Raw genomic sequence first — 10,875 nt, 5'->3', positions numbered from 1 at the left:
TGGGGTTCACCCAGGCCAGGAAGGGGGTCAGTCAACACTTGCCTTGCCTGTATGTAAGGAACAAATGTAGCACATGCTATTTGGATCACTCTGAGCTCCAATATGTTGATGTGTAATTGAGACTCTTCTTGCAACTACGTGCCCTGAGCTCCAGGTGTGTCCAGATGATCCTTTCCATCCCAAAGTGGAAGCATCCATCACTAGAACCTTGGTATGGAGCAATGGAGAAAAAGGAACACCCTTGCAGACTTGATCTGGGTTCTTCTACCATTTAAGGAAAATAGGGTGTTTGGGGGAATCTGAACCACCACGTCTAGATGATGTTTATTGGGTGGTAAGTACCATCCTAATAAACAACAAAAGCAAATTGAGTCACAAATGTGCACAAAGCCATATGCCCTAGCAATTGTACACATGTTTTTACTGGTGTCCGAGGGCTTGTCTGTAGTTGATTTATGAGGAGAAATATATTGTCAAATCTGCTTCATGGCAGATATGCCCTCACTGTGGTGGAGTCTATAACTGACTCAAAAAAAATGGAATTTAAAGAGGATTTGTCTTGGCTGATATCGAGCCCCAAAATAGAGAACTGCTGTAGAATGTGATGTATGCTGTTCGTGATTTGCGGAGGAAAACTTCCCTGAATCAGCCAGTTGTCAAGGTATAGGTATTCTAAAATGCCCTGCCTTCTTAGGTGTGCTGCTACTACAGCCAGACATTTTATAAATATTCTTGGGGCTTCTGACAAGCTGAAAGGCAACCATATGTACTGGCAGTGTGTTTGTCTTCCCACCTACGAAACACAGGTATTTCCTGTGCACTGGATGGATGGAAATATGCATCTTTCAGATACAGAATGGCAAACCAGCCTAGAGGATCCAATTCAGGGATTATTGAAGCCAGGGTCACCACTCTAAGTGTGAACAGGCAAACAAAGGTGTTCAGATCTCTCAAGTCCAGAATGAGATGTCAATCTTGGGAATTAGACAGCAACAGGAACAAAAACTCCTCCCATGAATTGAAGAGGAACGTTTCAGAGAAATAGAAGAGATACAAGGAATTGCACCTCTTCGTGTAATAGTCTCTCTTGGGAGGAGTCTCTGAAAAGGAAAAGGGAAGGTGGTTGTGGGGTAGGAAGCTCCTGGAACTCAGGGCCGGATTAACTTTTTGTGGGGCCGGTACCAAACATATTTGTGGGCCCCCCTGGGGAATGATTGTAAAAGGGGCCGGGGGTAAAAGCACAGTGGGGCAGGAGCTAGGGTTGGTCTCTGGAGCAAGGGAGGGGTCAGGGCTGGGGAGGGGGCAAACAGGATCCCCCCCTGCCCCTGCCCACCTAAAGCGGGTACCTACCTGGTTCTAGCCCATTCTCTTTGTCTCTTTCTGCACTGAGCTGCCCCTGCTCCCACAGCAGCAGGACAGGTTCTCTTCCAGTCCTCTGGGGTGGGTGTTGGGAGTGGGAGGAGCGGAGGCTAATGCGGTTACTCCTATAACCGGACATTTAGTATACAGTCACTGCTAACCGGACACTCAGGTCCCGTTTTCTACTGGAGTTTCCAATCTAAAACTGGATACCTGGCAACAGGGCTGCCAGAAAAGCCTGAGTGGAGGAGAGGGGCAAGCAATCATTTTTAAAAGTAAGAGGGCTAATCCTTAAGGGGGGGGAGGCAAGTGGTGGGTGGGCTAGGGAATGGAGAGGAGCTAGTGGGCAGGGCCATGTCTGCTGTACTGCCCAGATAGGTTGGAGACCGTGGGGATCAGCTCATACAGTATCCCCAGCCCAGGTGACGTGACAACCAGTGGTGGATTTAGAGTTAGTGGGGCCCCCCAGCCCTGTGCTCAGCTTCATTTTTGGGGCTCCTCCTTGGGACCCAGCCAAGAGAAAGAACATTCTCTCATCTCCCCCTGCCCCTGTTTTTCATTCTTTTTTTTCCTTCATCCTCCTCCTATGAGTAATAGCAAGTAAATGAAAATAAAGTGAGGTACCTTGATTGTTCTTGTAGTCTAACTTATTTTTCCACAGACCACTTGAAAATCACGGAGGGTCTCAATGGACCACTTAATGATCTTTCCAAATATTGGGAAAAAATGTTCGGGTGCGGGGTCTGGCCAGGAGCTAGGGTGAGGGAGGGGGCTCAGGGTTGGGGCAGGAGGTTGGGGTGTGGAGCGCTTACCTGGGGCAGCTCCTGTTTGGTTCTCAGGATGGGGGTGGAGATGTGGGGGGGGTGCAGGAGTCAGGGCAGGGTGTGTGAGAGTGGGGTGCAGGTTTCAGGGCAGGGGCTGGGGGGGCATGAGGTGGGATGCAGGAGTCAGGACAGGGGCTGGGGAGGTGTGGGGGGTGCAGGGGTCAAGGATGGGGAGGTGTGAGGGGAGTGCAGGGGTCAGGACAGGGGGCTCGGGGTATGTGAGGGGAGTGCAGGGGGCTCAGGGTGTGTGAGGGGGTGCAGCAGTCAGGGTGGACAGAGGGCTGTGGGTGTGGGCTGGGGTCGTGGGGGTGCTCACGCAGGGGGCTGGAGGGGGTATGCCCCAATTCCAGCCCCTTCCCCAAGGCCTCACCCCCGCCTCTCTTCCTCCTCCTCCTCCCCGGAGCGGCTTGCTGCGGCTCGCTCCTCCTCCTCCCTCCTGCCGGCAAGCAGCTGATCCAGCTGATCGGCGGCGGGGGGGGGGAGGAACATAGCACGCTGGGGAAAGAGGCAGGGGAGGAGCTTCGCTGCCGGCAGAGGTTGCCAAGGAGCCCCAGCAACCGGCAGCTTCAAGCTTTTCTGACCCCACAGGAGAGAGAGGGGGGCGGAGACGAGCAGGCCTGGACCCCTTTCGACCGTGGGCCCGGCGCCAGTTCCGCCATTGTAAATCCGGTATTGCTGGAACTGCATGAAAAAACGGTTACTCACCTTTGTAACTGTTGTTCTTCGAGATATGTTGCTCATATCCATTCCAATTAAGTGTGCGCGCGCTGCATGCACAGCCGTTGGAAAGTTTTCCCCTAGCAGCATCCATTGGGTCGGTTGTGGAGCCCCTGGAGTGGCGCCCTCATGGCACTCAATATATACCCCAGCCAACCCGGCGCCTCCTCAGTTCCTTCTTGCCGGCTACTCTGACAGAGGGGAAGGGGGGTGGGTTTGGAATGGATATGAGCAACACATCTCGAAGAACAACAATTACAAAGGTGACTAACTGATTTTACTTCTTTGAGTGCTTGCTCATATCAATTCCAATTAGGTGACTCCCAAGCCTTACGTAGGCGGTGGAGTCGGAGTGAAACAATGTAAACTGCAGCACCGCTCTACCAAAAGCCACATCGTCCCTGGCGTGCCGGACAATGACATAGTGCGAGGTGAAGGTATGCACCAAGGACCAAGTCGCTGCCCTGCAGATTTCTTGGATCGGTACCTGGGCTGGGAATGCCGCTGACGAGGCCTGGTTCCTAGTGGAGTGAGCAGTGAGAGCTGGGGTCGGTACGCCGGCCAGCTCATAGCAAGCACGGATGCAGGATGAAAAAGTTTTTCCTAATAGCCAACAAACCTCCCCCACTGCAACTTGAGACCATTACTCCTTGTTTTGTCATCTGCAACCTCTGAGAACGGTCTAGATCCATCCTCTTTGGAACCCCCTTTCAGGTAGTTGAAAGCAGCTATCAAATCCCCCCTTATTCTTTTCTTCTGCAGACTAAACAATCCCAGTTCCCTCAGCCTCTCCTCATAAGTCATGTGCTCCAGCCCCCTAATCATTTTTGTTGCCCTCCGCTGGACTCTTTCCAATTTTTCCACATCCTTCTTGTAGTGTGGGGCCCAAAATTGGACACAGTAAACTTCAGATGAGGCCTCACCAATGTTGAATAGAGGGGAACGATCACGTTCCTCGATCTGCTGGCAATGCCCCTACTTATACAGCCCAAAATGCCGTTAGCCTTCTTGGCAACAAGGGCCCACTGTTGACACATATCCAGCTTCTCATCCACTGTAACCCCTAGGTCCTTTTCTGCAGAACTGCTGCCTAGCCATTCGGTCCCTAGTCTGTAGCAGCGCATGGGATTCTTCCGTCCTAAGTGCAGGACTCCGCGCTTGTCCTTGTTGAACCTCATCAGATTTCTTTTGGCCCAATCCTCTAATTTGTCTAGGTCCCTCTGTATGATATCCCTACCCTCCAGCATATCTACCACTCCTCCCAGTGCCACTTCTGATCAGGAGAGTGGGGGCGGTGCTGAGCCGATGTCGCCGGTTATGGTGCCGGGGAGCGTCGGTGCCGCGGATCTCGGTCCGAGTCCAATCGCGGTGCCACCTCCACTACCGCTGCCAGGGCACTGTGCACCGAAACGCTCGGTGCTGGGTCTTGCTGCACCGAAGGAGGCTGAGGGTTAAGAGCCGCCTCCATAAGGAGCTGCTTCAAGCAAAAGTCCTGCTCCTTTTTAGTCCGAGGACAAAACCCTTTGCAGATCCTGCACTTTTCGGCTTGATGAGCCTCCCCCAGACACGTCAGACAAGAGTCATGGGGGTCACCCGTTGGCATGGCTTAGAGCAGGACCTGCAGGGCTTGAATCCCAGGGACTTGGGCATGGAGCCCAACAAGAAGAGTTGGGGTGGAGGGGAACCAAAAACAAGAACTATAAACCAAACTAACAACAACTATCTAGAGAGCTAGGGAAGCGTGGAGATCAAGCAGAGCAAGACTTCTAACGACTATCACGGGTGGTAAGAAGGAACTGGGGAGGCACCGGGTCGGCTGGGGTATATATTGAGTGCCATGAAGGCACCACTCCAGGGGGCTCCACAGCCGACCTAATGGATGCTGTTAGGGGAAAACTTTCCAATGGCCGTGCACGCGGTGCGTGCATACCTAATTGGAATCGAAATGAGCAAGCACTTGATGAAGAAGTAACCTTTTTATATCATCTATGGCATCCATTGGTTTGTGGTAATTTTGTTTATTTTATTTTCAGGAAGCCAGAAAGAATTCCCAAATGGGGTAGGGAACAGGTATAGCTACTCTATGAGTGGTTTCTGACAGCTCTCAAAGTGACTGTCAAACTATTTGGAAGACAGAAACAGCCTTATAGTGGTTGCAGTCATAGTGGACGAAGGTCTCTTACTACTTCTTTCTGGTCTTTGATAAGGTTGGTTGTATGAAAACGCAGGTGGTTATCTGGAATACATTTGATGTCTAGAGGTTTTCTTCTAAGCTAAGGAGTGTTCAATTCCCAAATACCTCAATGTAACTCAAGAATCTTTTAAAGAATGTAGTGTACAATCAGTTTAGCACTACAAAGTTCCTTCCCTTTGAAGGAGAGTTCCTCGACTGTATTCTGGACTTCTCTGAGAATTCCAAAGGATTGCAGCTAGGACGCAAGATGCCATCAATCTAGTCCACAGTATCTGATAACCCTCTTGTTCTCTCCTGAACTGCTGTGACTCTGGGAGAACCTGGTGAAGGGTGTGAATAGACGCATCAATAGTAGTATGCAGAGAGGTCCATGTTGCAAGCTGACCTGTGATCAAAGATCTCACTGCCTGTTTTGATTCTACTGGAACTATCCAGTAAGTGATCCATGTGCCAGTTAAGATAATCATATTCTGGAAGGAGAACATGATAAAAACAGTTACCTACCTTTTGTAATTGTTGTTCTTCGAGATGTGTTGCTCATGTCCACTCCATTCTAGGACTGCGTGTGCCCACGTGTGCAATCGTTAGAGATTTTTGCCTTAGCAGTACCCCTAGGGTACCTCTGGAGTGCTGCGCTCATGCCACAGTATATCAGGGGCCGCCAGCTCTACGCCCTCTCAGTTCTGTCTTGCCAACAAGTCTGACAGAGGGGCAGGAGGGCAGGTAATGGAATGGACATGAGCAACATCTCTATGAACAACAGTTACGAAAGGCAGGTAACCGTTTCTTATTCGAGTGCTTGCTCATATTGATTCCATTCTAGGTGACTCACAAGCAGTATCCACGGAGGTGGGCTTGGAGTTCACAGTCTTGCAGCACTGCTCTGCCAAGCCAGCGTCATCTCGAGCTTGCTTGGTCAGCGTGTAGTGCGACGCGAACGTGTGGACAGATGACCAGGTGGCAACCTGACAGATTTCTTGGATCAGCACCTGCGCCAGGAAGGCTGCCGAAGATGCCTGTGCCCTAATTGAATGAGCCTTCACGATCACCGGCAGAGGCACCTTCGCCAGCTCATAACAGTAGCAGATGCAGGCCGTGATCCAAGATGAGATTCTCTGGGCAGACACTGGGCAACCCTTCATCCTGTCTGTGACTGCAACGAACAACTGTGTTGACTTACGGAATGGCTTTGTTCTCCCGATGTAGAAGGCCAGCATCTATCTGACATCCAGGGTATGCGCATGAGGCTTTGGACAAAGGACTGGTAAGTATATGTCTTGACCAATATGAAACTGGGAGACAACTTTAGGCAGAAAAGCCAGGTGTGGATGCAGCTTGACCTTATCCTTATAGAAGACCGTATAAGGCAGCTCCAATGTGTGTGCCCTGATCCTATGGGCTGAAGTTATAGCGACCAGGAAGGAGACCTTCCAGGAGAGAAGCAGGAGTGAGCAGGAAGCCAAGGGTTCAAAGTGGGGACCCATGAGCCTTGACAGCACAAAATTCAGGTCCCAAGGGGGAACCAGGTCCCGGACATGTGGGTAAAGGCGCTCCAGACCTTTCGGGAACCGTGCCATCATGGGAACCACCCTGAGCTCCTTGACATTGATATAAAGGGCTAGATCGTTTTGTAGCCAGCGGCCCTGGGTGTTGAGCCCGCCCAGGTGGGCTCCATCCCAGATCTGACGTGTCCGAGACGGGGTCGCAAAGGGAACTCCTTCAGCACCGACTCGGGATCCAGCCACCAGTCCAGGGACGAGAGGATGTGGCTCGGCACCATGACCACACAGTCCAGATCATGCCTGCTGGGGACATAGAACGAGGCCAGCCACACCAGCAGAGATCACAGAAGTTGGGCATGGCTGACCACGGACATGCACGCAGCCCATCAGTCACAGGCATCGTCTTGGATGGCTCTTTATGTGGGAGATCAGGTCCGACATGGCCTGAAAACGCGCATCTGGAAGGAAGATCTTGGCCTGCGTGGAGTCGAGAACTGCTCCGATAAACTCTATATGTTGGACTGGCGTTAACATGGACTTTTCTGTGTTTATTAACAGGCCCAGGTCACTGCAGGTGGACCACATCAGATCAAGGCTCCTCTGCACTTGCGCCAGAGACCTGCCCTTGATGAGCCAGTCATCAAGATACGGGACAATCTGGACCCCTCAACGTTTCAGGTAAGCCGCTACCAGTGCCACGCATTTTGTGAACACCCTGAGGGCTGAGGACAGGCCAAAGGGTAGCTCTGTGAACTGGGTGTGGTGCCCTGACACTATGAAATGCAGGAATCGCCTGTGTCCTGGGAATACGGAGACATGAAAGTAAGCGTCTTTTAAGTCGAGAGTGGCGTAGCAGTTCCCTGGATCCAGGGAACGGATAATGGAGGTCAGGGAGACCATGTAGAACTTCAACTTCTTGAGAGACTTGTTAAAGTCCAGGATGGACCTGAGGCCCCCTTTGGCCTTCGGGGTTTAGGAATAGAATTCTCTTCCTTCCATGTCCCGAGGAACCTCCTCCACAGCCCCCAAGCCCAGGAGCTTCTCCTGAAGAAGGATGGGGAAGTGGGGGGGGGGAGGGAGGGGTGGATAAGAATTGCAGAGTATAGCCCCAAGCTACTGCGTCCAGGACCCAGTGGTTTGACGTAACCTGCAACCAGGCCAAGCGGTAGGGAGAGAGGCAGTTGAGGAAAAGGCAGGTAAGATCCGGTTGGCTGACTGGGGCACCACTCTCGGGCACACCCCCAAAATGATCGCTTCTGACCCCCTAGGTGTTCGGCAGGCCCAGGCTGGGTGGGTGAGTGGGAGGAAGAAGGGCATTGGCGACTAAAGCTAGCATCCTGTCTCCTAGTAGAGCCCTGACGGGGTTGCCAGGGTCTTGGCGGTGGTGGCAGTCGGAAGGGCTTTCTGGCTGATTGTGGAGTGTGCATGCCCAACAAGCGAAGGGTAATAATTCTAGTGTCCTTCAACCCATGCAGCCTGGCGTCCGTTTGATCAGAAAAGAGACCAACTCCATCAAAGGGAAGATCGTGAATCGTGGTCTGCATCTCTTAAGAGAGGCTCGTTGTTTGGAGCCAGGAGCTGCGTCGCATAACCACTGCCGATGTGACCACCCTGCCACTGAGTCCATCGCGTCCCATACCATCTGCAGGGAGCATCTGGCCGCCATAGTATCCTCCTCTACCAGGGTGTCAAACGTTTGGGCCAGACCCTGAGAGGGGGATTCCTGGAACTTTTTGAGACCGTCCCAGAGGATGAAATTGTACCGGCCAAACAGGGCCTGATGGTTTGCCTGGAATTGCAGGCTGGCGGTTGAATAAATTTTCCTCCCGAATAAATCGAGTTTCTTGGCCTCTGTTTTTGGAAGGCAAGGAGGTATGAACCTGCTTGTCCTCAGCCACAGACACAACCAGCAAGCCTGTGGTTGGGTGGGCATAAAGGTATTCAAAACCTTTGGCCAGAATGAAATACTTTTTCTCAGCCCATTTCGAGGTGGGAGGGGTGGAGGAAGAGGTCTGCCACAGGGCCTTGGCTATCTTGAGAACCCTGTCATGCACAGGCAGGGCAACCCAGGTGGGTGTAGAGGCTGAGGGGACATTGAAGAGGGTGTCCTCCTGCACCTCAAGCTCTTGGCCATGTGCCGGAGAAGGGCTTGATGCTTCCTGAAGTCATCCAGCGGGCTAGCTCTCAAAGGTCCCACAACCGCCTCATCCAGGGATGACGAGGAAGACTGGACTGCTGGGGGAGGTGCCGGAATCTCGATCACCATCAGAGAAGGAGGCTTAGGGGTGGGCACAGGTTCCTCCGCCCCAACCTCAGAACTGGCATCCGGTACCGGGCCCGGTGCCGCCAACTGATGCTGTGACACAGCCACCGAGTGCTGCGTAGGGGGCATCATCATGACCGGTACGCCCCATGCGCTCCAATAAGGCCACTGCATTGGCCACTAGTCATGCTGCCACTGTGATGCCACAAATGAAGGAGCGGGATCCGGTGCCCAATCTCGCCGATGGGACCTGGGTAATGGGCTGAACTGGCCCTCCATACCAGAGGAACCACCTTCCTGCAACCAGGGAGGAGCCGTTGACACCTGCATTTGCTTACTGGTCATGGCTACTGGCATTCATTGACCAGGTATAACAGACCACTGATGGTACTGGGGAGAGTGGTACCGGTGTCGGGGAGACCGGTACCAAGATGGGGAACACTCCCACTGTGCCTGCACTCGATACCGACGCCTTAATGGTATCACAAGCACCTGGGAGGTACCGTAGAGTCCATACTTCTGTCAGAGAGAGAATTGTTTTTAGCAGGTAACAAAGATCTAGCTTCAGGGTCTTACAGGTGCCAGAACGACCTTCATCAGACCGCAACCTCCCTTTTTTAAAGCAGAAAGAGGAAACTTGTCTTTCTTCTGTTTCACACGCAATTTAGGCTACGTCTACACTATGAGCTCGGGGTGTGATTCCCCTGCTCATGTACGCATACTCGTGCTAGCTCAATAGCCATGTAGTCTCACTTGCATGGTAGTGGCAGTGAAGGCACAGCTGAGCCATGCAGAGTACAAACCCACCTGAAACCAGTGGGTATGTACTCAGCACAGCTCAGCCATGCCGCCACAGCTGCTAGCTGTGCTACCGTGGCTATTCTGCTATTTATACTCATGCCAGCTCGATGAGAACTAGTGTGAGTACGTGTACACAAGCAGGGGAATCATACACCTAGCTCATAGTGTAGACACAGCCTCAGATGGAGACCTGCTTCTATGCTTTTTGGAGAAAGAATGCTGAGACCTCCTTCTTTTGTGGTGGGAAGAAGGAATTATACCAACATCAGCAGAAAAATGCTTTGATGAAGAAGCAGGAGCCCTAGAAGCTAAGGCAGAGAAAGTAGCTCCAGGGCACTTTTTATGGAGGACTGCTCGGAGCCCAAAGGATCCTGCCTTCCTGGTCTAAGACAACCCTCACAAAAGACAGAGGTAGTACCTTACATAGGAGGAAGAGCTTTTACTTGAGCAACTCTCACTTTCATTGTTCATTTAAAAAACTAATGACAAAGCACATTTCTCTGTGATATGTCCCTGACCCTCACTGAAAGAATAAACATTTTGAGCACCTGTTATTAAGGGGAACAGCTGCCTCACATGATGAACAATACTTAAAACCAGGATATTATATGATCAACCATAAAGCTGAAGAAAAATGTAAAAGAATTCACCTAACTTACACTACCTAGCTAACCCTAAGCTATGGTAAGAGAACTACGTACAAATACTAGTGGAGAAGTGTAAGTGCAAGAGCCAGGGACACTGTTCTTTCAGTCACATCTTGCAGACACAAACACTAAAAAAAGAACTGACAGTCAGCTGGTTTCCCTTCCCTTGGGCATGCAGGCGTGGCCCAATGGATGCTGCTGGTCAAAAGATTCTGATGTTGAATACAGAGGGCACACGTGCATCAGAAGTGGCATACATGTAGGAAAGCACTCAAAGAAGAATTTTGTATTCCACATAAAGTCCTGACTGAAGATTGAACGGTTCAGGGAGATATATATATATATATATATATATACACACACACACACACACACACACGTATATATTTTTATATAGTTGTGTCCCATGGGATGGGCATCTGTTGTCTTATAGGAAGCACGAACACATGCCCACACTTTCAAAACCACTCAGCAAAAGACTATTTGATTTTGAAAAAAGAACTAGTAGAGGAAATCAGACTTTAGGCCCGTGACTGACATGAATGCCAAAGCACACTTGACCTGTTGA

The 10,875-nt window shown here is 51.3% G+C and overlaps 1 protein-coding gene across 1 annotated transcript in view; it reads right to left on the bottom strand.

The window, feature by feature from the left end:
* The window catches only part of ESR2 (estrogen receptor 2), a 68,491-nt gene that overhangs the window by 1,091 nt on the left and 56,525 nt on the right, over positions 1–10,875 (bottom strand). The gene's annotated exons all lie outside the window — the stretch shown is intronic.

This window comes from Terrapene carolina, unplaced genomic scaffold (assembly GCF_002925995.2).
Source record: "Terrapene carolina triunguis isolate 2854851 unplaced genomic scaffold, T_m_triunguis-2.0 Scaffold189, whole genome shotgun sequence".
Lineage (NCBI taxonomy): Eukaryota > Metazoa > Chordata > Testudines > Emydidae > Terrapene > Terrapene triunguis.
The sequence above is the reverse complement of the archived record's forward strand: the minus strand, read 5'-3'. Positions and strand labels throughout refer to the sequence as shown.